The 22,782-nt window shown below is 49.9% G+C and overlaps 6 non-coding genes and 1 pseudogene across 6 annotated transcripts; all 7 read right to left on the bottom strand.

Moving 5' to 3' along the window:
• Positions 1-2,194: 2,194 nt before the first annotated feature.
• On the bottom strand, positions 2,195-2,412 carry LOC130307823 (U2 spliceosomal RNA; annotated as a pseudogene).
• Positions 2,413-4,513: 2,101 nt separating this feature from the next.
• Positions 4,514-4,704, bottom strand: LOC130307652 (U2 spliceosomal RNA). Its single transcript, XR_008856814.1, has one exon. It is a non-coding gene; the product is annotated as a U2 spliceosomal RNA (small nuclear RNA).
• Positions 4,705-6,790: 2,086 nt separating this feature from the next.
• On the bottom strand, positions 6,791-6,981 carry LOC130307651 (U2 spliceosomal RNA). Its single transcript, XR_008856813.1, has one exon. It is a non-coding gene; the product is annotated as a U2 spliceosomal RNA (small nuclear RNA).
• A 2,088-nt stretch (positions 6,982-9,069) lies between these two features.
• On the bottom strand, positions 9,070-9,260 carry LOC130307650 (U2 spliceosomal RNA). The gene has a single exon (XR_008856812.1). It is a non-coding gene; the product is annotated as a U2 spliceosomal RNA (small nuclear RNA).
• A 2,088-nt stretch (positions 9,261-11,348) lies between these two features.
• On the bottom strand, positions 11,349-11,539 carry LOC130307631 (U2 spliceosomal RNA). Its single transcript, XR_008856794.1, has one exon. It is a non-coding gene; the product is annotated as a U2 spliceosomal RNA (small nuclear RNA).
• A 2,080-nt stretch (positions 11,540-13,619) lies between these two features.
• On the bottom strand, positions 13,620-13,810 carry LOC130307648 (U2 spliceosomal RNA). Its single transcript, XR_008856810.1, has one exon. It is a non-coding gene; the product is annotated as a U2 spliceosomal RNA (small nuclear RNA).
• Positions 13,811-15,913: 2,103 nt separating this feature from the next.
• LOC130307802 (U2 spliceosomal RNA) lies at positions 15,914-16,100 on the bottom strand. Its single transcript, XR_008856960.1, has one exon. It is a non-coding gene; the product is annotated as a U2 spliceosomal RNA (small nuclear RNA).
• Positions 16,101-22,782: the final 6,682 nt, after the last annotated feature.

Below are 22,782 nucleotides of genomic sequence, written 5' to 3'. Positions count from 1 at the left end.
ACACGAATTAAAAGTCCATTAAAATATAGATGAATTAAAAGAGCTCTGCCAGGCACAATCTCAGTTACTGTATGAATAGAAAAGGACTGGCCTCGGCAGAGCAGCCCAACACCCACAGAACGACAGTCATTTGCACCGGACCATATGGATGGGCCCAGCTTCCAGTCTTCTTTTAAGTCTTTATAGTCCATTTTACTAGGGATTCCACATTCTTGTAGCAGGCAAAGGTCAAAGTCACATGTCTCTAGATAAGAAAATAAAGCAGCCCTGCGATCAGGGCTCTTTAAGGACCTCACATTGAGGGAGGCAATTTTTACAGGGATAGGCATAGTTTATGGAGAGTCCGTGCTTGGAGAATCAAAGTCAATAATAAGCTGCGTACCGTCATCCCCCGCCTGCGGGGTCATCAGCTCCTTGATGTTCTGAGGGTCGGAGCTTGAGATCGATGATGCCCCGACCCTGAGCTCGCTCTCGTCCGAACTACGGCACGCCGCTTTCCTTTGAATGTCTTCCTCTTCTTCTTCTCTTTGTCTTTTAAATGTCACACTGCTGTCCATATCCTCTGTGTTGCTCTCACTCGATGTAATCTCTGGCCCCCGGCTGATGGATCTGCGTCTTCTTTCATCTTTTGACGACTGGAACTGCTGCACAGGGGCCTGTGAGGCCTCTTTTCCGGAACCTTTGCCGCTACCTTGGGAAGTTTTCATCGCTTGTTCCCCAGCAAGCGTTGCTGAGGACTGTTGCTCCAACTTCCCCATCGATCGACGATGGCCAGTTTTACCCACCGGGTCCACTGCTGGCGGGGCAGCAAACCCTGGTTTGGCGCCACTTGTCTTCTTGGCCCTGTCCTGTATAGGCGGAGTAACAGGACCGGGCTCAGACCTGGCCACCTGGCTCCCCTTCCGGCGGGCTTTCACCGGGGCCTCTTCGTCCGGAGCAGGGCGACCCTGGGCCAAGCCAGTACCTGGCTTATGCTGCAATTTTGGGTCCACCTCTGCCCCCACCGAGGCCCGTCGGCTGCCACCCGCCACAGGTGAGCCCCCTTCAGAAGTTTTGGCGGGCTCTTGAGCCAGGTAGGAAGTCGATCGACGTCTTTCAATTTCCCGGGCAGTAAACTCGATCACCCGCCCGGGCTTCGTGGAATCCCCATGGCCTCCCCCTAGCACTACCACCGGTGGGCCCCCCGATGGAGCACCAGAGGTCTTGGGCCTGGACCCATCAGTACCTGCGATCTGGGGTTTGGGCATCTTAAAAAAGGACGTCTTTTGTCCTGTCCCCTCTTTGGGTGGGCCCAGCCTTGACCCACCCATCGTAGTTTTTGCTTTATGGGGACAGGAATTAAAATCGTGATTTTCCTCTCCGCAGAGGTTGCACCTTATCGTATGGCTACATCTTGAGGCTATGTGACCTTCTTGGCCACACCTATTGCAGCGAATCACACGCTCCGCGCCGCAGGTCTCCTGGGTGTGGCCAAACCTCAAGCAATTTCGGCAATACATAGGCATTTGAGGATAGAACAGGAAGCCCCGAACTCTCCCGATGGCAAAATTTGGGGGCGGATGGCAAAGACCCCCAATACCACCGGGATCCTTACGGAGCTTGACCCAGAACTTCCTCTTGCCGTTCCAGAACCGCACGGAGTTCAAGATTTTGTTTGCGAATCGCACCTCTTCGCAGTATCGTCGAAGAAAAGTGGCTATATCCTCCGTGGTCACATGAGGGCTGTGCATAGCCACCACCAACGGTATATGTTCCTCACCATAGAGGAACTGGAACGAAAGACCGTCGAGTCGATCGTCCCTCTGGTCCGCACCAGACAAGGTTGCATAGATGTTATCGCAACACGCCGTGGCCGTGAAGGTGACGGTATACAGGCCACGGCTTTCCTGGTCATTTAGACACAGGATGTCCTCCCTATTGAGGCGGAAGTAGTCAAGAAGAATCACCTCCGCAATGAAGCGGAGGTTCTTCAACTGACGATGGCTCTCCGACACCTCTATGCGGATGGTATTTCGCATCGACATTTCCCCAGAGGGGAAAGCCCAGGAGAACGGCATCTTCCACACCCAGGGACTAAGCCCCTTCCCCAATAGCAGCAGGGGCTCGGAATCCCGCTATAAAAGCGTAACCCTTACCCAAGGCAGAGGTCGGGGGTACCCTAGGTGCTTCCGAAGCTACAGGTAACGCTCAACGTACCGAAAATGCCTTCTGAGACACAAGGTCCCAGAGACAGGGGGATCGCAACCCGTTGTCTGTGGACTAAGCCCGCTCCCCAATAGCAGCAAGGGGGTGAAGTCCCTCCGTAAGGAGAGACAATCCCCCAAGGCCGAGAAGCGGGGTACCACAGACACCTTCCGACCAGACCAAATGCAGATACTACACTTGATCTTAGCCAAAAGGCCGAGAAGCGATAACCGTGAAAGGGGCGGGCCCAACAAGGTCCCCTTCATGGGCACTATCACTGCTTGCTGTCAGGGAGGCTGCCAGACAATTTTCCATGCACACTCTGGGCTGGGGGGCAGTCAACCACCAGTACACACAGCAGAACCTAAACCCATACCATTATTGCTAAGCAGCAAGACAGGGGCCCATTGCACTCCCACGGGGCCTTTTTAAATGCAATCCATAACCCGGATTTGCCAGGAACCCTTCTTACTCCTCCTACTTGCATGTGACACTGGGCTTAGGATCTGCATAGGAAACACACACACAAGCACACACCTACCTTTGTTGCCTGCAGATGCCTCCTTGGCTGTCCCCAAACGGTATCAAACCAACACCCACGGGAAGCTGTAAGCATAGAGGACATGCCTGCACCCCATTGGACTTACCTGTGTGGGTTAAATCCGGGTTATTTGACAACCTATGGCGGTGATGGTTCTGCTCAGGCAGAGCAGTGCTGATGCTCCTCATAAAGCTGTCGCTGCTGTGAAGGTTCTAGGTGACATCACAATCCCTATGGTTACATACACAACAAAGCTGGGTTGTTGTTGTTTACACTCTGCAAGGCCTGTGGAAGTGAGTGACATCATAGCACTGTAGTTCTGAGGGTTCTAGATGGATGCAACAATCTCCTGTTGCTTCTATGAAGGCCATAATAGACGACATCACCAAACAGCTCCATAGTCACATACACAGCAAAGGAGAGATGTTGTTTACACCTAGTGATGTCAGTGGTATTGAGTGACATCACAGCACAGTGCTAAGGCTCCTGGGCCTGGACACAGCAGCGGCTGCAATATCTCAACGGAGAATACGTTTATATATATGTGTGTGTGTGCGCGTATATATATATATATATATATATATATATATATATATATATATATATATATTTCTCCGCCGAAATCACTTTTAAACCCATTTCCACCTTTTTTTCCCTTCTCTTCCTCTTACTTTTTTTTCACGTTTTTTTACGTTTTTCTCCTTTTCGCCTCTTTTCTGGGCGTATTATTCTTCTTTTTCTTCTTTTTTTTCGTCTAATGCATACCCCATCAGTGCAGCAATGCTTATTCAATACCGCCAGCAGATGGAGACACTGGGGGATAATTTTCTAAGGATTTATACTGATTTTTCCTGTCTGAATTTGTCGCACAGAAAGTTGCAGGCCAAATATGTGTGACATTTCTGCGACTTTAGCTTCTAGAGCATTTTTACAACATTATACATAGGTGCTGAATACATAAAAAGCGACTGTTCAGCGACAGACAAGTCGCATCGGCTGAAAGTAGGCCAGAATGTCAGTCCATGTTGGAGCAGGTTTAGATACAGTCTAAAGCATAGATCTCAAAGTCTGTGCACAGAATTTAGCAAGGGCCTCGCACCTTCTGATGCATCAGGTAGGTGCACTATAGCATAGCCTAACCCTCTGTACTTTGGTCTATATTGATGCGGGACATAGACAGCCAGCTGATGACCAATCCATTAGTGCAATGGATGGCTGGAAGCATTTGTCTTTGCCTTTGCAATACCACAGAAGCAATGCATGGTCAATGTACAGCAATGACACACCTGTGTGAACAGCCAGGAGACCCCCCCATGTTATGTTACATAGTTACATAGTTAGTACGGTCGAAAAAAGACATATGTCCATCAAGTTCAACCAGGGAATTAAGGGGTAGGGGTGTGGCGCGATATTGGGGAAGGGATGAGATTTTATATTTCTTCATAAGCATTAATCTTATTTTGTCAATTAGGAACATTCAGCACCCACCCGCTATCAAGGCAGCTGCCTATCATGTCATGCCCTACCTGCACAGGTGTGCTGGCTACTCAAATGATCCAATTAAGGAGGCCATTTAGTCAGCAGCAGCAGAAGTCCTGTGCCTGGACGCTCCAACAGCGGCCAGACACAAGCAGAAGCAGCAGAAGCAGCAGAAGCAGCAGCAGCACCACCTTTTGTTTTTTGGCTGCAGCAGCAGCAGCAGCAGCAAGGCCCACAGGGCTGGCTAGCTGGCTAGCCAGCAAGCAGGTAGCAATGAAAGTAGGAATCTTTCTTTTTAACCCTGTAAGGGGGTGGTGCACTGTACCCGAAGATACTGCCATATCGGGTCAATGCATAGGGCGACGGAAGCAAGCTTCGAAATCGGCCCCCGTTCTCAAAAATCCATTTAATATATGGTCCCCAGATAGGGGACGTATCAGATATTAAACTGATAAGAACAGATACTACACTTGATCTTAGCCAAAAGGCCGAGAAGCGATAACCGTGAAAGGGGCGGGCCCAACAAGGTCCCCTTCATGGGCACTATCACTGCTTGCTGTCAGGGAGGCTGCCAGACAATTTTCCATGCACACTCTGGGCTGGGGGGCAGTCAACCACCAGTACACACAGCAGAACCTAAACCCATACCATTATTGCTAAGCAGCAAGACAGGGGCCCATTGCACTCCCACGGGGCCTTTTTAAATGCAATCCATAACCCGGATTTGCCAGGAACCCTTCTTACTCCTCCTACTTGCATGTGACACTGGGCTTAGGATCTGCATAGGAAACACACACACAAGCACACACCTACCTTTGTTGCCTGCAGATGCCTCCTTGGCTGTCCCCAAACGGTATCAAACCAACACCCACGGGAAGCTGTAAGCATAGAGGACATGCCTGCACCCCATTGGACTTACCTGTGTGGGTTAAATCCGGGTTATTTGACAACCTATGGCGGTGATGGTTCTGCTCAGGCAGAGCAGTGCTGATGCTCCTCATAAAGCTGTCGCTGCTGTGAAGGTTCTAGGTGACATCACAATCCCTATGGTTACATACACAACAAAGCTGGGTTGTTGTTGTTTACACTCTGCAAGGCCTGTGGAAGTGAGTGACATCATAGCACTGTAGTTCTGAGGGTTCTAGATGGATGCAACAATCTCCTGTTGCTTCTATGAAGGCCATAATAGACGACATCACCAAACAGCTCCATAGTCACATACACAGCAAAGGAGAGATGTTGTTTACACCTAGTGATGTCAGTGGTATTGAGTGACATCACAGCACAGTGCTAAGGCTCCTGGGCCTGGACACAGCAGCGGCTGCAATATCTCAACGGAGAATACGTTTATATATATGTGTGTGTGTGCGCGTATATATATATATATATATATATATATATATATATATATATATATTTCTCCGCCGAAATCACTTTTAAACCCATTTCCACCTTTTTTTCCCTTCTCTTCCTCTTACTTTTTTTTCACGTTTTTTTACGTTTTTCTCCTTTTCGCCTCTTTTCTGGGCGTATTATTCTTCTTTTTCTTCTTTTTTTTCGTCTAATGCATACCCCATCAGTGCAGCAATGCTTATTCAATACCGCCAGCAGATGGAGACACTGGGGGATAATTTTCTAAGGATTTATACTGATTTTTCCTGTCTGAATTTGTCGCACAGAAAGTTGCAGGCCAAATATGTGTGACATTTCTGCGACTTTAGCTTCTAGAGCATTTTTACAACATTATACATAGGTGCTGAATACATAAAAAGCGACTGTTCAGCGACAGACAAGTCGCATCGGCTGAAAGTAGGCCAGAATGTCAGTCCATGTTGGAGCAGGTTTAGATACAGTCTAAAGCATAGATCTCAAAGTCTGTGCACAGAATTTAGCAAGGGCCTCGCACCTTCTGATGCATCAGGTAGGTGCACTATAGCATAGCCTAACCCTCTGTACTTTGGTCTATATTGATGCGGGACATAGACAGCCAGCTGATGACCAATCCATTAGTGCAATGGATGGCTGGAAGCATTTGTCTTTGCCTTTGCAATACCACAGAAGCAATGCATGGTCAATGTACAGCAATGACACACCTGTGTGAACAGCCAGGAGACCCCCCCATGTTATGTTACATAGTTACATAGTTAGTACGGTCGAAAAAAGACATATGTCCATCAAGTTCAACCAGGGAATTAAGGGGTAGGGGTGTGGCGCGATATTGGGGAAGGGATGAGATTTTATATTTCTTCATAAGCATTAATCTTATTTTGTCAATTAGGAACATTCAGCACCCACCCGCTATCAAGGCAGCTGCCTATCATGTCATGCCCTACCTGCACAGGTGTGCTGGCTACTCAAATGATCCAATTAAGGAGGCCATTTAGTCAGCAGCAGCAGAAGTCCTGTGCCTGGACGCTCCAACAGCGGCCAGACACAAGCAGAAGCAGCAGAAGCAGCAGCAGCACCACCTTTTGTTTTTTGGCTGCAGCAGCAGCAGCAGCAGCAAGGCCCACAGGGCTGGCTAGCTGGCTAGCCAGCAAGCAGGTAGCAATGAAAGTAGGAATCTTTCTTTTTAACCCTGTAAGGGGGTGGTGCACTGTACCCGAAGATACTGCCATATCGGGTCAATGCATAGGGCGACGGAAGCAAGCTTCGAAATCGGCCCCCGTTCTCAAAAATCCATTTAATATATGGTCCCCAGATAGGGGACGTATCAGATATTAAACTGATAAGAACAGATACTACACTTGATCTTAGCCAAAAGGCCGAGAAGCGATAACCGTGAAAGGGGCGGGCCCAACAAGGTCCCCTTCATGGGCACTATCACTGCTTGCTGTCAGGGAGGCTGCCAGACAATTTTCCATGCACACTCTGGGCTGGGGGGCAGTCAACCACCAGTACACACAGCAGAACCTAAACCCATACCATTATTGCTAAGCAGCAAGACAGGGGCCCATTGCACTCCCACGGGGCCTTTTTAAATGCAATCCATAACCCGGATTTGCCAGGAACCCTTCTTACTCCTCCTACTTGCATGTGACACTGGGCTTAGGATCTGCATAGGAAACACACACACAAGCACACACCTACCTTTGTTGCCTGCAGATGCCTCCTTGGCTGTCCCCAAACGGTATCAAACCAACACCCACGGGAAGCTGTAAGCATAGAGGACATGCCTGCACCCCATTGGACTTACCTGTGTGGGTTAAATCCGGGTTATTTGACAACCTATGGCGGTGATGGTTCTGCTCAGGCAGAGCAGTGCTGATGCTCCTCATAAAGCTGTCGCTGCTGTGAAGGTTCTAGGTGACATCACAATCCCTATGGTTACATACACAACAAAGCTGGGTTGTTGTTGTTTACACTCTGCAAGGCCTGTGGAAGTGAGTGACATCATAGCACTGTAGTTCTGAGGGTTCTAGATGGATGCAACAATCTCCTGTTGCTTCTATGAAGGCCATAATAGACGACATCACCAAACAGCTCCATAGTCACATACACAGCAAAGGAGAGATGTTGTTTACACCTAGTGATGTCAGTGGTATTGAGTGACATCACAGCACAGTGCTAAGGCTCCTGGGCCTGGACACAGCAGCGGCTGCAATATCTCAACGGAGAATACGTTTATATATATGTGTGTGTGTGCGCGTATATATATATATATATATATATATATATATATATATATATATATATTTCTCCGCCGAAATTACTTTTAAACCCATTTCCACCTTTTTTTCCCTTCTCTTCCTCTTACTTTTTTTTCACGTTTTTTTACGTTTTTCTCCTTTTCGCCTCTTTTCTGGGCGTATTATTCTTCTTTTTCTTCTTTTTTTTCGTCTAATGCATACCCCATCAGTGCAGCAATGCTTATTCAATACCGCCAGCAGATGGAGACACTGGGGGATAATTTTCTAAGGATTTATACTGATTTTTCCTGTCTGAATTTGTCGCACAGAAAGTTGCAGGCCAAATATGTGTGACATTTCTGCGACTTTAGCTTCTAGAGCATTTTTACAACATTATACATAGGTGCTGAATACATAAAAAGCGACTGTTCAGCGACAGACAAGTCGCATCGGCTGAAAGTAGGCCAGAATGTCAGTCCATGTTGGAGCAGGTTTAGATACAGTCTAAAGCATAGATCTCAAAGTCTGTGCACAGAATTTAGCAAGGGCCTCGCACCTTCTGATGCATCAGGTAGGTGCACTATAGCATAGCCTAACCCTCTGTACTTTGGTCTATATTGATGCGGGACATAGACAGCCAGCTGATGACCAATCCATTAGTGCAATGGATGGCTGGAAGCATTTGTCTTTGCCTTTGCAATACCACAGAAGCAATGCATGGTCAATGTACAGCAATGACACACCTGTGTGAACAGCCAGGAGACCCCCCCATGTTATGTTACATAGTTACATAGTTAGTACGGTCGAAAAAAGACATATGTCCATCAAGTTCAACCAGGGAATTAAGGGGTAGGGGTGTGGCGCGATATTGGGGAAGGGATGAGATTTTATATTTCTTCATAAGCATTAATCTTATTTTGTCAATTAGGAACATTCAGCACCCACCCGCTATCAAGGCAGCTGCCTATCATGTCATGCCCTACCTGCACAGGTGTGCTGGCTACTCAAATGATCCAATTAAGGAGGCCATTTAGTCAGCAGCAGCAGAAGTCCTGTGCCTGGACGCTCCAACAGCGGCCAGACACAAGCAGAAGCAGCAGAAGCAGCAGCAGCACCACCTTTTGTTTTTTGGCTGCAGCAGCAGCAGCAGCAGCAAGGCCCACAGGGCTGGCTAGCTGGCTAGCCAGCAAGCAGGTAGCAATGAAAGTAGGAATCTTTCTTTTTAACCCTGTAAGGGGGTGGTGCACTGTACCCGAAGATACTGCCATATCGGGTCAATGCATAGGGCGACGGAAGCAAGCTTCGAAATCGGCCCCCGTTCTCAAAAATCCATTTAATATATGGTCCCCAGATAGGGGACGTATCAGATATTAAACTGATAAGAACAGATACTACACTTGATCTTAGCCAAAAGGCCGAGAAGCGATAACCGTGAAAGGGGCGGGCCCAACAAGGTCCCCTTCATGGGCACTATCACTGCTTGCTGTCAGGGAGGCTGCCAGACAATTTTCCATGCACACTCTGGGCTGGGGGGCAGTCAACCACCAGTACACACAGCAGAACCTAAACCCATACCATTATTGCTAAGCAGCAAGACAGGGGCCCATTGCACTCCCACGGGGCCTTTTTAAATGCAATCCATAACCCGGATTTGCCAGGAACCCTTCTTACTCCTCCTACTTGCATGTGACACTGGGCTTAGGATCTGCATAGGAAACACACACACAAGCACACACCTACCTTTGTTGCCTGCAGATGCCTCCTTGGCTGTCCCCAAACGGTATCAAACCAACACCCACGGGAAGCTGTAAGCATAGAGGACATGCCTGCACCCCATTGGACTTACCTGTGTGGGTTAAATCCGGGTTATTTGACAACCTATGGCGGTGATGGTTCTGCTCAGGCAGAGCAGTGCTGATGCTCCTCATAAAGCTGTCGCTGCTGTGAAGGTTCTAGGTGACATCACAATCCCTATGGTTACATACACAACAAAGCTGGGTTGTTGTTGTTTACACTCTGCAAGGCCTGTGGAAGTGAGTGACATCATAGCACTGTAGTTCTGAGGGTTCTAGATGGATGCAACAATCTCCTGTTGCTTCTATGAAGGCCATAATAGACGACATCACCAAACAGCTCCATAGTCACATACACAGCAAAGGAGAGATGTTGTTTACACCTAGTGATGTCAGTGGTATTGAGTGACATCACAGCACAGTGCTAAGGCTCCTGGGCCTGGACACAGCAGCGGCTGCAATATCTCAACGGAGAATACGTTTATATATATGTGTGTGTGTGCGCGTATATATATATATATATATATATATATATATATATATATATATATATTTCTCCGCCGAAATTACTTTTAAACCCATTTCCACCTTTTTTTCCCTTCTCTTCCTCTTACTTTTTTTTCACGTTTTTTTACGTTTTTCTCCTTTTCGCCTCTTTTCTGGGCGTATTATTCTTCTTTTTCTTCTTTTTTTTCGTCTAATGCATACCCCATCAGTGCAGCAATGCTTATTCAATACCGCCAGCAGATGGAGACACTGGGGGATAATTTTCTAAGGATTTATACTGATTTTTCCTGTCTGAATTTGTCGCACAGAAAGTTGCAGGCCAAATATGTGTGACATTTCTGCGACTTTAGCTTCTAGAGCATTTTTACAACATTATACATAGGTGCTGAATACATAAAAAGCGACTGTTCAGCGACAGACAAGTCGCATCGGCTGAAAGTAGGCCAGAATGTCAGTCCATGTTGGAGCAGGTTTAGATACAGTCTAAAGCATAGATCTCAAAGTCTGTGCACAGAATTTAGCAAGGGCCTCGCACCTTCTGATGCATCAGGTAGGTGCACTATAGCATAGCCTAACCCTCTGTACTTTGGTCTATATTGATGCGGGACATAGACAGCCAGCTGATGACCAATCCATTAGTGCAATGGATGGCTGGAAGCATTTGTCTTTGCCTTTGCAATACCACAGAAGCAATGCATGGTCAATGTACAGCAATGACACACCTGTGTGAACAGCCAGGAGACCCCCCCATGTTATGTTACATAGTTACATAGTTAGTACGGTCGAAAAAAGACATATGTCCATCAAGTTCAACCAGGGAATTAAGGGGTAGGGGTGTGGCGCGATATTGGGGAAGGGATGAGATTTTATATTTCTTCATAAGCATTAATCTTATTTTGTCAATTAGGAACATTCAGCACCCACCCGCTATCAAGGCAGCTGCCTATCATGTCATGCCCTACCTGCACAGGTGTGCTGGCTACTCAAATGATCCAATTAAGGAGGCCATTTAGTCAGCAGCAGCAGAAGTCCTGTGCCTGGACGCTCCAACAGCGGCCAGACACAAGCAGAAGCAGCAGAAGCAGCAGCAGCACCACCTTTTGTTTTTTGGCTGCAGCAGCAGCAGCAGCAGCAAGGCCCACAGGGCTGGCTAGCTGGCTAGCCAGCAAGCAGGTAGCAATGAAAGTAGGAATCTTTCTTTTTAACCCTGTAAGGGGGTGGTGCACTGTACCCGAAGATACTGCCATATCGGGTCAATGCATAGGGCGACGGAAGCAAGCTTCGAAATTGGCCCCCGTTCTCAAAAATCCATTTAATATATGGTCCCCAGATAGGGGACGTATCAGATATTAAACTGATAAGAACAGATACTACACTTGATCTTAGCCAAAAGGCCGAGAAGCGATAACCGTGAAAGGGGCGGGCCCAACAAGGTCCCCTTCATGGGCACTATCACTGCTTGCTGTCAGGGAGGCTGCCAGACAATTTTCCATGCACACTCTGGGCTGGGGGGCAGTCAACCACCAGTACACACAGCAGAACCTAAACCCATACCATTATTGCTAAGCAGCAAGACAGGGGCCCATTGCACTCCCACGGGGCCTTTTTAAATGCAATCCATAACCCGGATTTGCCAGGAACCCTTCTTACTCCTCCTACTTGCATGTGACACTGGGCTTAGGATCTGCATAGGAAACACACACACAAGCACACACCTACCTTTGTTGCCTGCAGATGCCTCCTTGGCTGTCCCCAAACGGTATCAAACCAACACCCACGGGAAGCTGTAAGCATAGAGGACATGCCTGCACCCCATTGGACTTACCTGTGTGGGTTAAATCCGGGTTATTTGACAACCTATGGCGGTGATGGTTCTGCTCAGGCAGAGCAGTGCTGATGCTCCTCATAAAGCTGTCGCTGATGTGAAGGTTCTAGGTGACATCACAATCCCTATGGTTACATACACAACAAGGCTGGGTTGTTGTTGTTTACACTCTGCAAGGCCTGTGGAAGTGAGTGACATCATAGCACTGTAGTTCTGAGGGTTCTAGATGGATGCAACAATCTCCTGTTGCTTCTATGAAGGCCATAATAGACGACATCACCAAACAGCTCCATAGTCACATACACAGCAAAGGAGAGATGTTGTTTACACCTAGTGATGTCAGTGGTATTGAGTGACATCACAGCACAGTGCTAAGGCTCCTGGGCCTGGACACAGCAGCGGCTGCAATATCTCAACGGAGAATACGTTTATATATATGTGTGTGTGTGCGCGTATATATATATATATATATATATATATATATATATATATTTCTCCGCCGAAATCACTTTTAAACCCATTTCCACCTTTTTTTCCCTTCTCTTCCTCTTACTTTTTTTTCACGTTTTTTTACGTTTTTCTCCTTTTCGCCTCTTTTCTGGGCGTATTATTCTTCTTTTTCTTCTTTTTTTTCGTCTAATGCATACCCCATCAGTGCAGCAATGCTTATTCAATACCGCCAGCAGATGGAGACACTGGGGGATAATTTTCTAAGGATTTATACTGATTTTTCCTGTCTGAATTTGTCGCACAGAAAGTTGCAGGCCAAATATGTGTGACATTTCTGCGACTTTAGCTTCTAGAGCATTTTTACAACATTATACATAGGTGCTGAATACATAAAAAGCGACTGTTCAGCGACAGACAAGTCGCATCGGCTGAAAGTAGGCCAGAATGTCAGTCCATGTTGGAGCAGGTTTAGATACAGTCTAAAGCATAGATCTCAAAGTCTGTGCACAGAATTTAGCAAGGGCCTCGCACCTTCTGATGCATCAGGTAGGTGCACTATAGCATAGCCTAACCCTCTGTACTTTGGTCTATATTGATGCGGGACATAGACAGCCAGCTGATGACCAATCCATTAGTGCAATGGATGGCTGGAAGCATTTGTCTTTGCCTTTGCAATACCACAGAAGCAATGCATGGTCAATGTACAGCAATGACACACCTGTGTGAACAGCCAGGAGACCCCCCCATGTTATGTTACATAGTTACATAGTTAGTACGGTCGAAAAAAGACATATGTCCATCAAGTTCAACCAGGGAATTAAGGGGTAGGGGTGTGGCGCGATATTGGGGAAGGGATGAGATTTTATATTTCTTCATAAGCATTAATCTTATTTTGTCAATTAGGAACATTCAGCACCCACCCGCTATCAAGGCAGCTGCCTATCATGTCATGCCCTACCTGCACAGGTGTGCTGGCTACTCAAATGATCCAATTAAGGAGGCCATTTAGTCAGCAGCAGCAGAAGTCCTGTGCCTGGACGCTCCAACAGCGGCCAGACACAAGCAGAAGCAGCAGAAGCAGCAGCAGCACCACCTTTTGTTTTTTGGCTGCAGCAGCAGCAGCAGCAGCAAGGCCCACAGGGCTGGCTAGCTGGCTAGCCAGCAAGCAGGTAGCAATGAAAGTAGGAATCTTTCTTTTTAACCCTGTAAGGGGGTGGTGCACTGTACCCGAAGATACTGCCATATCGGGTCAATGCATAGGGCGACGGAAGCAAGCTTCGAAATCGGCCCCCGTTCTCAAAAATCCATTTAATATATGGTCCCCAGATAGGGGACGTATCAGATATTAAACTGATAAGAACAGATACTACACTTGATCTTAGCCAAAAGGCCGAGAAGCGATAACCGTGAAAGGGGCGGGCCCAACAAGGTCCCCTTCATGGGCACTATCACTGCTTGCTGTCAGGGAGGCTGCCAGACAATTTTCCATGCACACTCTGGGCTGGGGGGCAGTCAACCACCAGTACACACAGCAGAACCTAAACCCATACCATTATTGCTAAGCAGCAAGACAGGGGCCCATTGCACTCCCACGGGGCCTTTTTAAATGCAATCCATAACCCGGATTTGCCAGGAACCCTTCTTACTCCTCCTACTTGCATGTGACACTGGGCTTAGGATCTGCATAGGAAACACACACACAAGCACACACCTACCTTTGTTGCCTGCAGATGCCTCCTTGGCTGTCCCCAAACGGTATCAAACCAACACCCACGGGAAGCTGTAAGCATAGAGGACATGCCTGCACCCCATTGGACTTACCTGTGTGGGTTAAATCCGGGTTATTTGACAACCTATGGCGGTGATGGTTCTGCTCAGGCAGAGCAGTGCTGATGCTCCTCATAAAGCTGTCGCTGCTGTGAAGGTTCTAGGTGACATCACAATCCCTATGGTTACATACACAACAAAGCTGGGTTGTTGTTGTTTACACTCTGCAAGGCCTGTGGAAGTGAGTGACATCATAGCACTGTAGTTCTGAGGGTTCTAGATGGATGCAACAATCTCCTGTTGCTTCTATGAAGGCCATAATAGACGACATCACCAAACAGCTCCATAGTCACATACACAGCAAAGGAGAGATGTTGTTTACACCTAGTGATGTCAGTGGTATTGAGTGACATCACAGCACAGTGCTAAGGCTCCTGGGCCTGGACACAGCAGCGGCTGCAATATCTCAACGGAGAATACGTTTATATATATGTGTGTGTGTGCGCGTATATATATATATATATATATATATATATATATATATATATATATATATATATATATATTTCTCCGCCGAAATCACTTTTAAACCCATTTCCACCTTTTTTTCCCTTCTCTTCCTCTTACTTTTTTTTCACGTTTTTTTACGTTTTTCTCCTTTTCGCCTCTTTTCTGGGCGTATTATTCTTCTTTTTCTTCTTTTTTTTCGTCTAATGCATACCCCATCAGTGCAGCAATGCTTATTCAATACCGCCAGCAGATGGAGACACTGGGGGATAATTTTCTAAGGATTTATACTGATTTTTCCTGTCTGAATTTGTCGCACAGAAAGTTGCAGGCCAAATATGTGTGACATTTCTGCGACTTTAGCTTCTAGAGCATTTTTACAACATTATACATAGGTGCTGAATACATAAAAAGCGACTGTTCAGCGACAGACAAGTCGCATCGGCTGAAAGTAGGCCAGAATGTCAGTCCATGTTGGAGCAGGTTTAGATACAGTCTAAAGCATAGATCTCAAAGTCTGTGCACAGAATTTAGCAAGGGCCTCGCACCTTCTGATGCATCAGGTAGGTGCACTATAGCATAGCCTAACCCTCTGTACTTTGGTCTATATTGATGCGGGACATAGACAGCCAGCTGATGACCAATCCATTAGTGCAATGGATGGCTGGAAGCATTTGTCTTTGCCTTTGCAATACCACAGAAGCAATGCATGGTCAATGTACAGCAATGACACACCTGTGTGAACAGCCAGGAGACCCCCCCATGTTATGTTACATAGTTACATAGTTAGTACGGTCGAAAAAAGACATATGTCCATCAAGTTCAACCAGGGAATTAAGGGGTAGGGGTGTGGCGCGATATTGGGGAAGGGATGAGATTTTATATTTCTTCATAAGCATTAATCTTATTTTGTCAATTAGGAACATTCAGCACCCACCCGCTATCAAGGCAGCTGCCTATCATGTCATGCCCTACCTGCACAGGTGTGCTGGCTACTCAAATGATCCAATTAAGGAGGCCATTTAGTCAGCAGCAGCAGAAGTCCTGTGCCTGGACGCTCCAACAGCGGCCAGACACAAGCAGAAGCAGCAGAAGCAGCAGCAGCACCACCTTTTGTTTTTTGGCTGCAGCAGCAGCAGCAGCAGCAGCAAGGCCCACAGGGCTGGCTAGCTGGCTAGCCAGCAAGCAGGTAGCAATGAAAGTAGGAATCTTTCTTTTTAACCCTGTAAGGGGGTGGTGCACTGTACCCGAAGATACTGCCATATCGGGTCAATGCATAGGGCGACGGAAGCAAGCTTCGAAATCGGCCCCCGTTCTCAAAAATCCATTTAATATATGGTCCCCAGATAGGGGACGTATCAGATATTAAACTGATAAGAACAGATTTTTTTTTTTTTTTTTTTGATTGAAAGAGCTTTATTTTCCGTTCAGTCATTACAAGTCGTACAATAAATTACAGTCACACAAAGCATGATAGTACAATACACAGCAAAGGTTCCCTAAGCTATACATCGCACACCATGCTACTCTAACATTCAGCTCAATCCTGCAATATAAAGGCACAAGAGATCAAACAAAAACCAAATAATACAATCTGTGATCGGGGAAGGGGTGTGGGCGACTATGTGGGGGTAGGGAGGGGGCGGATCACAGGGCCAAACTGTTGGGCTGTATCTTCAGGGAGACATGGGAGAAGGAGAGGGGTCTTCACTCCTCTTCTTCCTCATCAACGGCCGAGCTGTCCAAGATGGAATAGTCTCTAAGCAGGTTCTTGATGAACCTGCGGCAGTCCCGGACGGACATGTTTTCCCTGTTGATCACGAGGCGGTTCCTGGCAAGCCACACTGCGTCCTTAAAACAGTTCATAAGGCGCCAGGCCTCCTGGATGGCCTCCACGTCGTGGGTCCCAGGGAACAGGCCGTAAAGCACCGAATGGTACGATAGGCAGCTCCTGGGCACTGAGTCTCTGAGTTCCTGTTCTAGGGCGTCCAACAGACCCTGTGCAAAGGGGCACTGCCAAAACACGTGGAAAGATGTTTCCTCCACGTAGGGGCAACGGGGGCAGTACCGGGTCTTGCACAGGTTGCGGGCATGCATGAATGACCTGAGAGAGAGACCTCCCATGACGGCCATCCACGACAAGTCCTTGTGTCCATTGGTAAGCCGCTTTGAGGCCACATTGTTCCAAACTGTCTCTGCAGTGGCTGCGGGGAGTCCCGGAACCAGCTCGGTCGAGTCCTTAGCTCGGATGAGCTTGTGGATTGTCTTTGGCTTCCATAGGTCTGGTTTCAGTCCTTCCAGCTGGTGCTCCCTCACAAACCGGACAACATCCCCATAGAACCAGGGAGTGTTCCAGTTGTAAGGGATGGAGCTGTCCCACTTGTCCCAGCCCAGCTGTCTCCAGAGGGGCATGAGAAGCAAGCGAGACATGGACCTGCCCGCTGAGCCAGTCTTTTCTACAAGAGTCCGCTGCACCGTGACACATGCAAAGGAGGCCCTCAGCAGAGCGGGGATGTCGGGTATTCCCTTCCCACCCTTGCGGGGTTCCTTGTACATCACGGTCCTCTTGACTCTGTCCATTTTGCCCCAGACGAAGCCAAACACTGTCCGGGTGATGGCCTTGCAAACGGTGGTATGGGGAGGCCAGGCCTGTGCGGTATATTGGAGCACAGGCAAAACTTCACTCCGCAGGACAAGTGCCTTGCCTTCCATCGTGAGCTTTCTGGAGCTCCACAGTCCGATCTTCGAGTTTATCCTTCCTAGTCGGTCTTGCCAAGACTTAAGGGCCGCTCCTTCCTTCCCGAACCAGACTCCAAGAATTTGAATGAAGTCCGGCTTAACGGCAAAGGGGAAGGGGGCGGAAGAAGCCAGGTGCCATTCCCCGAAGAGCATGGCCTCCGACTTCCCGCAGTTGACTTTTGCCCCCGAAGCTCTGCCGAAGTCCTCGCAGGTCTGGACGAGTGCAGTCACCGAACGCTGGTCAGCGCAGAAGACGGTCACGTCGTCCATGTAGAGCGAGCACTTGACCTCGTGGCGATCTGGTCCTGGTGCGGTGATCCCTCTGATCTCTCCATTCTGCCGGATAGTCTCAGCGAAGAGCTCTATAACACAAACAAAAAGGAGAGGTGAAAGAGGGCAGCCTTGTCTAACCCCTGAAAGAATAGGAAAGGGGTCAGTCTTCCAGCCGTTCACCAACACCGTGCTGTAAATGTCAAAATACATAACGTTAACAAAAGAGCAAAACATCTTCCCCAGACCCAGCCTGCGCAAAACCCTGTCCATGAATGCGTGGGAGACACGGTCGAACGCCTTCTCCTGATCTAAGCTGACCAGGGCGGCGTGGCCCCCGCGGTCCTGGATGTAATGGACCGTGTCTCTCACAAGGGCAAGGCTGTCGGCAATCCTGCGGCCAGGAATGCTGCAGGTCTGGTCCGGATGGACGATCTGCCCCATGACAGGTTTCAGCCTGTTGGCCAGCACCTTGGCGAGGATCTTGTAGTCCACGTTCAGGAGAGAGATGGGACGCCAGTTTTTCAGGTCACATCTCTCCCCCTTCCGCTTATACAAGATCGTGATCATCCCTTCCCTCAACGACGGAGGCATTCTGCCCCCCACCACCATCTCCTCGTACACCTCCAACAGGTCCGGACAGATCAGGTCACCCAGCGCTACGTAGAGCTCGGCCGGGAGACCGTCACTGCCCGGGGTCCTGCCGGGCTTAAAGGATTTAGCGGCAGAGAGCAGCTCCCCCACCGTCAAGGGATCGTCCATAGCCGCCGTACCTGCGGGATCAACAACGTTAGTGACACCTGACAGGAACCTCTCGGCGGCTTCGGGGTCGGATGACTTGGGGGCGTAGAGGTTGCTGTAGAAGTCGTGGACGACCCCCATCACTTCCTCCTTGCCGCTCCTCATGTGTCCGGTCTCATCTTGTAGCTCAGTCAGGGGCGTGTGGCCGGCATGGAGCTTCCTGAAAAAGAAAGAGTTACATTTCTCACCCTTCTCCAGGTTCTCCACCTTGGAACGAAAGACGATTCGCTTGGATTCCTCCTCAAAGTGCCTTTTCAAGCTCTTTTTGGTCTCCTCCAGCTCCTCCCTGACGTCCCAGCCACACTGGAGCAGGTCCTGCAGGGACCGCAGCTCGCGCTGCAGTTTCCTCAAGTCCCACTTCTTCGCACACGCCTGTTGTCTGCCTTTTGCCTGAAAGAAACAACGGAATTCGACTTTAACATATTCCCACCAATCGCTGATGCACTTGAACAGACATTTGTCATTTCGCCATACAAGGTAAGCATCCCTAAGTTCCTCCATGACCTCCCTCTGCTCCAACAGGGCACAATTCAACTTCCAGGAGCCCGGGCCAGGTGGGAATCCATGGCCCAGAGTCCCCCGGAATCGAATGGCCCTGTGGTCAGAGAAGAAGCAGGGGACCATAGAGTACGACACCTTTCTGACTGCTCTCGAAGTGAAGATGAAGTCTATCCGAGAACGGAGCGAGCCATCGGGGCGGCTCCATGTATAGTTTACGGAGCCGTTCCCGATGGACCCGACAACGTCCTGCAAGGATGCCTCCGTCACCATCTCAATCAGCAGTTTAGACGTCACGTCCAGGTTGGCGGATGTGCCAGAACTGCGCCCGTCCACCTCAATGGGGCAGTTGAAGTCACCACCCAACACTACTGCTCTAGTGGTGGCGAGTTCAGCCCGCAGGGCCTGGAGAACCTCCAGTCGGACATCCCTCTCAGGGGAGGCATACACGTTGATGAGCCGCACGGGCTCACCCGCCCAGGAACCGTCTGCGACAAGAAGTCTGCCACAGACGAGCTCCCGGACGGAATCAAGTGCAAAGTTACCTCCCCTGATCAGGATGGCCACCCCCGCAGACCTATTGTCGCCCCCACCAGACCAGTAGGAAGGGCCGTGAGGCCACTGCCTGGCCAGATGGTTGTAAGACCTAGAAGCAGACAAAGCACATTCCTGCAACATGTAAACATCACACCTCTGGGAATCTAAGAACGTAAGAACAGTCTGAAATCTAAACCAAGCTCTAATACTCCTCACATTAATGCAGAAGATGTTGAGATCAGCCATGGGAATAAAAAGAGAGGTTAGTTCTGATACTAGTTACCAGTCTGGTCGGACGGGTCCTCTTCTCTGGCGCCTGTCGGCTCCTGTGGCTTCTCGTAGCGCCCTTCCAAGAACTCGTCGTAGACCGTGTTGGACGGAGTGTCCAGGATTTTCTTAACCTCTGGGTCCTGCAGCAGCTCCTCCATAGATTGAGCTTGGACTGGCTCTGCTTGGACCTGCTCCACTTGGGCCTGCTCCATCACCTCCTCTCCTTCTGAAGCCTCAAGGCTCTCGCAGACCTGCTCCATCTCCTCCTCCTCATCTGAAGCTTGAGGGGTCTCGCAGGTCTCGATTATCTTTCTTTTGTGGGACTCTTCTGATACGTTGTCCCTTCCTTTCCTCTTCCTCTGTATGGTACCTGGGGGAGGAAGCACAGGAAAGTCCTCCGAAGGGCGGGCACCAGCAGCTGGAGGGGGGTTAGGTGCTGCTGGGCCAGGAGAGAAAGGAGGCTGGGTGGGGCGGGGGGCAGGAGAGAGTGCCCGGGCAGGGGAGGACGGGGCAGGGGTGGGCCGGGCAGGGGAGGACGGGGCAGGGGTGGGCCGGGCAGGGGAGGACGGGGCAGGGGTGGGCCGGGGTGGGGTACGGGGGGCAGGGGTGGGCCGGGGTGGGGTACGGGGGGCAGGGGTGGGCCGGGATGGGGCAGGAGGGGCGGGGGTGGGACGGGATGGGGCAGGAGGGGCAGGGGTGGGACGGGATGGGGCAGGAGGGGCAGGGGTGGGACGGGATGGGGCAGGGGTGGGGCGGGATGGGGCAGGGGTGGGGCGGGATGGGGCAGGAGATGGGGCGGGAGGGGCAGGGGATGGGGCGGGAGGGGCAGGGGATGGGGCGGGAGGGGCAGGGGAGGGGCGGGACGGGGCAGGGGTGGTGGCTTTCGCCTTCTTACCCTCCTTGGTCGGCTTGGCCATCCGTGGTGTTGGCTCCGGAGCTGGGGCTGGCTTCGGTGCTCTCGCTGCCACAGATGCCCATGTTCTCTCCCTCTGGGGGCAGTCCTTGTAGCTGTGGGCTGCCAGTCCGCAGAGGTTGCAGGTCTTGCTCTTGGGGCAGTCCTTGGTCGTGTGACCTGTCACACGGCAATACCTGCAGGCATCCTCCGTACAGTCCTTGCCCTCGTGGCCCATCTTGCCACATCTCCTGCAGGTCTGCGGCATGTCCGGGTAGAAGATAAGTCCTGTGGAGTTGCCCAAGGAAAATGTCGTTGGCAGGTGCTGTAGTCCGTCTGGAGAAGCAGGGTTCTTGTTGAGTCTGACGACCACAGACCACTTGCAGGTCCAGTATCCGAGTGAGTTCAGGATGCGGGTGGGCTCCCTCACCACGGTGCAGAAGCGCTTCAGGAAGGTCGAGATGTCCGTGCCTGGGGTGTGTGGGTTCCGCATTGAGACCGTCACCCGCCTCTCCTCTCTTTGAATAAGGCAGTTGCCCACAAAGCGAGAGAAAGGGGATTCGGGACTCGCCGCTTTCACCACCTCCCAGTATCTTCTACAGGTCCCAATGGTGGCAAAGGTGATGTAGAAGATTCCCGAAAAGAAGGTTGCTATTCCCAGGGTGTCAGCCGTGGGGAAGCCTTGATCCGCCAGCATCTTCTTGCAGAACACGTCGTGGGACATGTCCGGCACCCTTCCGTCCACGGGCTTGAGCTTCAAGGCAACAGTCTGCCTCATCCAGGGCTCCAGGGTTGGAGCTTCCAGGTTAGGAATTCTGCCGCCCTTCTGCCTTGCCGTGGTGGAGGTTGAAGCTTGCTGTGGTTGGGGCTGGACCTCCAGGCCTTGCCCTGCAGCCTCCTGGGTGGACTTGCTGGTTGAGGCCATGGCTTCTTCCAGCAGGCTCTTTTCCGCTTCCTTGCTTGCTTGTGGAGAGAGGCTTTGCAAAGTCTTCTTTCCCGGGTGGGAGGAGCTATGCAGATCCGGTCCCGGTGGGAGGAGCTATGCAAATCCTTCTCCAGAGGCAGCGAGTTTCTTCGAAAAGATTCTGCGCCGCCTTCCTCTTCGCCGCTGTTCCGGAATTCACCGCCGATTCCCTTCTTCCAGGTTCTTCGTCGGCTTCTTCCGGAGCTGCAGTCTTCAAGATCTTCTCCTTCTTCAGATGTTCCGAGGCAGGCAGGAGACGATCTTCAGGTGGTATGCTCTAGAGAAATGCGGTTCTAATAAGAACGAAAAGTACTGCAATCGTACTACGCAAAATCTCTACCACAATGCTTGGAGTTCTTCAGACCGTAGCGATCATGGTATCTCCCCTGCCAGATAAGAACAGATTTTTTTTTTTTTTTTTTTTTTTTAAAGCCGAGGAACGTGCTTTCGATTCACCCAAAGTGCAAGAAAAAGTGCAAACGTGTTACACTAAAAAAACGTGCACAAAGGATGCGGTCTATCGCAAGCCCTACTCCGATAGGAGAGAGGCCCCCCAACAAACCTTACCCTTCGCCTCCGGACCAAAGGTACCTGCGAGGTTCCAGGTTCGATGTCCCTTTTCGCCGAAGCTACTAGGGGACCACAAATGCTCCCGGCATCCCCCTTGGCGTTAGCCAAGGTATCTGCCCGCAGAGCCGATTACGGTAGGTACCCTGCCAAAGCAGGAGTACCCGGGGTGTTTGCAGGGAGGTGCGGAACCTAATGGCCACACACACCTCCCCTAGACCGCCAGGAGGGACACCCAGAAGGGCTACCGCATCCTGACAAATCCTGTGAACACACAACACGCAAAAAGTGACACAGTGAGACAAAAAAGAAATAAATAAGTGAATGTGTGCAGATATACTGCCCGGACATCCGGCCGGATCTATAAAAATTTCTCTGATCCTAGCCAGAAGGCCGGGAATCAAGAGGTGAGTGCCACAAGGTGAAGAGATTATGGTGCCCGTGCTTCAACTCAGTGAGTCTATTCTCCCAGTGAGTTTCGGCACCTCGGGGTCACCACTCCCCGAGGCACAAAAGTACCTCGGCTCTAGACCCTCTCAGCCTCATGGCGAGACCCGGAGGA

The sequence above is a fragment of the Hyla sarda genome, unplaced genomic scaffold (genome assembly GCF_029499605.1).
Source record: "Hyla sarda isolate aHylSar1 unplaced genomic scaffold, aHylSar1.hap1 scaffold_144, whole genome shotgun sequence".
In the NCBI taxonomy this organism is placed as follows: Eukaryota; Metazoa; Chordata; class Amphibia; order Anura; family Hylidae; genus Hyla; species Hyla sarda.
This window is presented reverse-complemented; position numbering and strand designations above follow the sequence as displayed.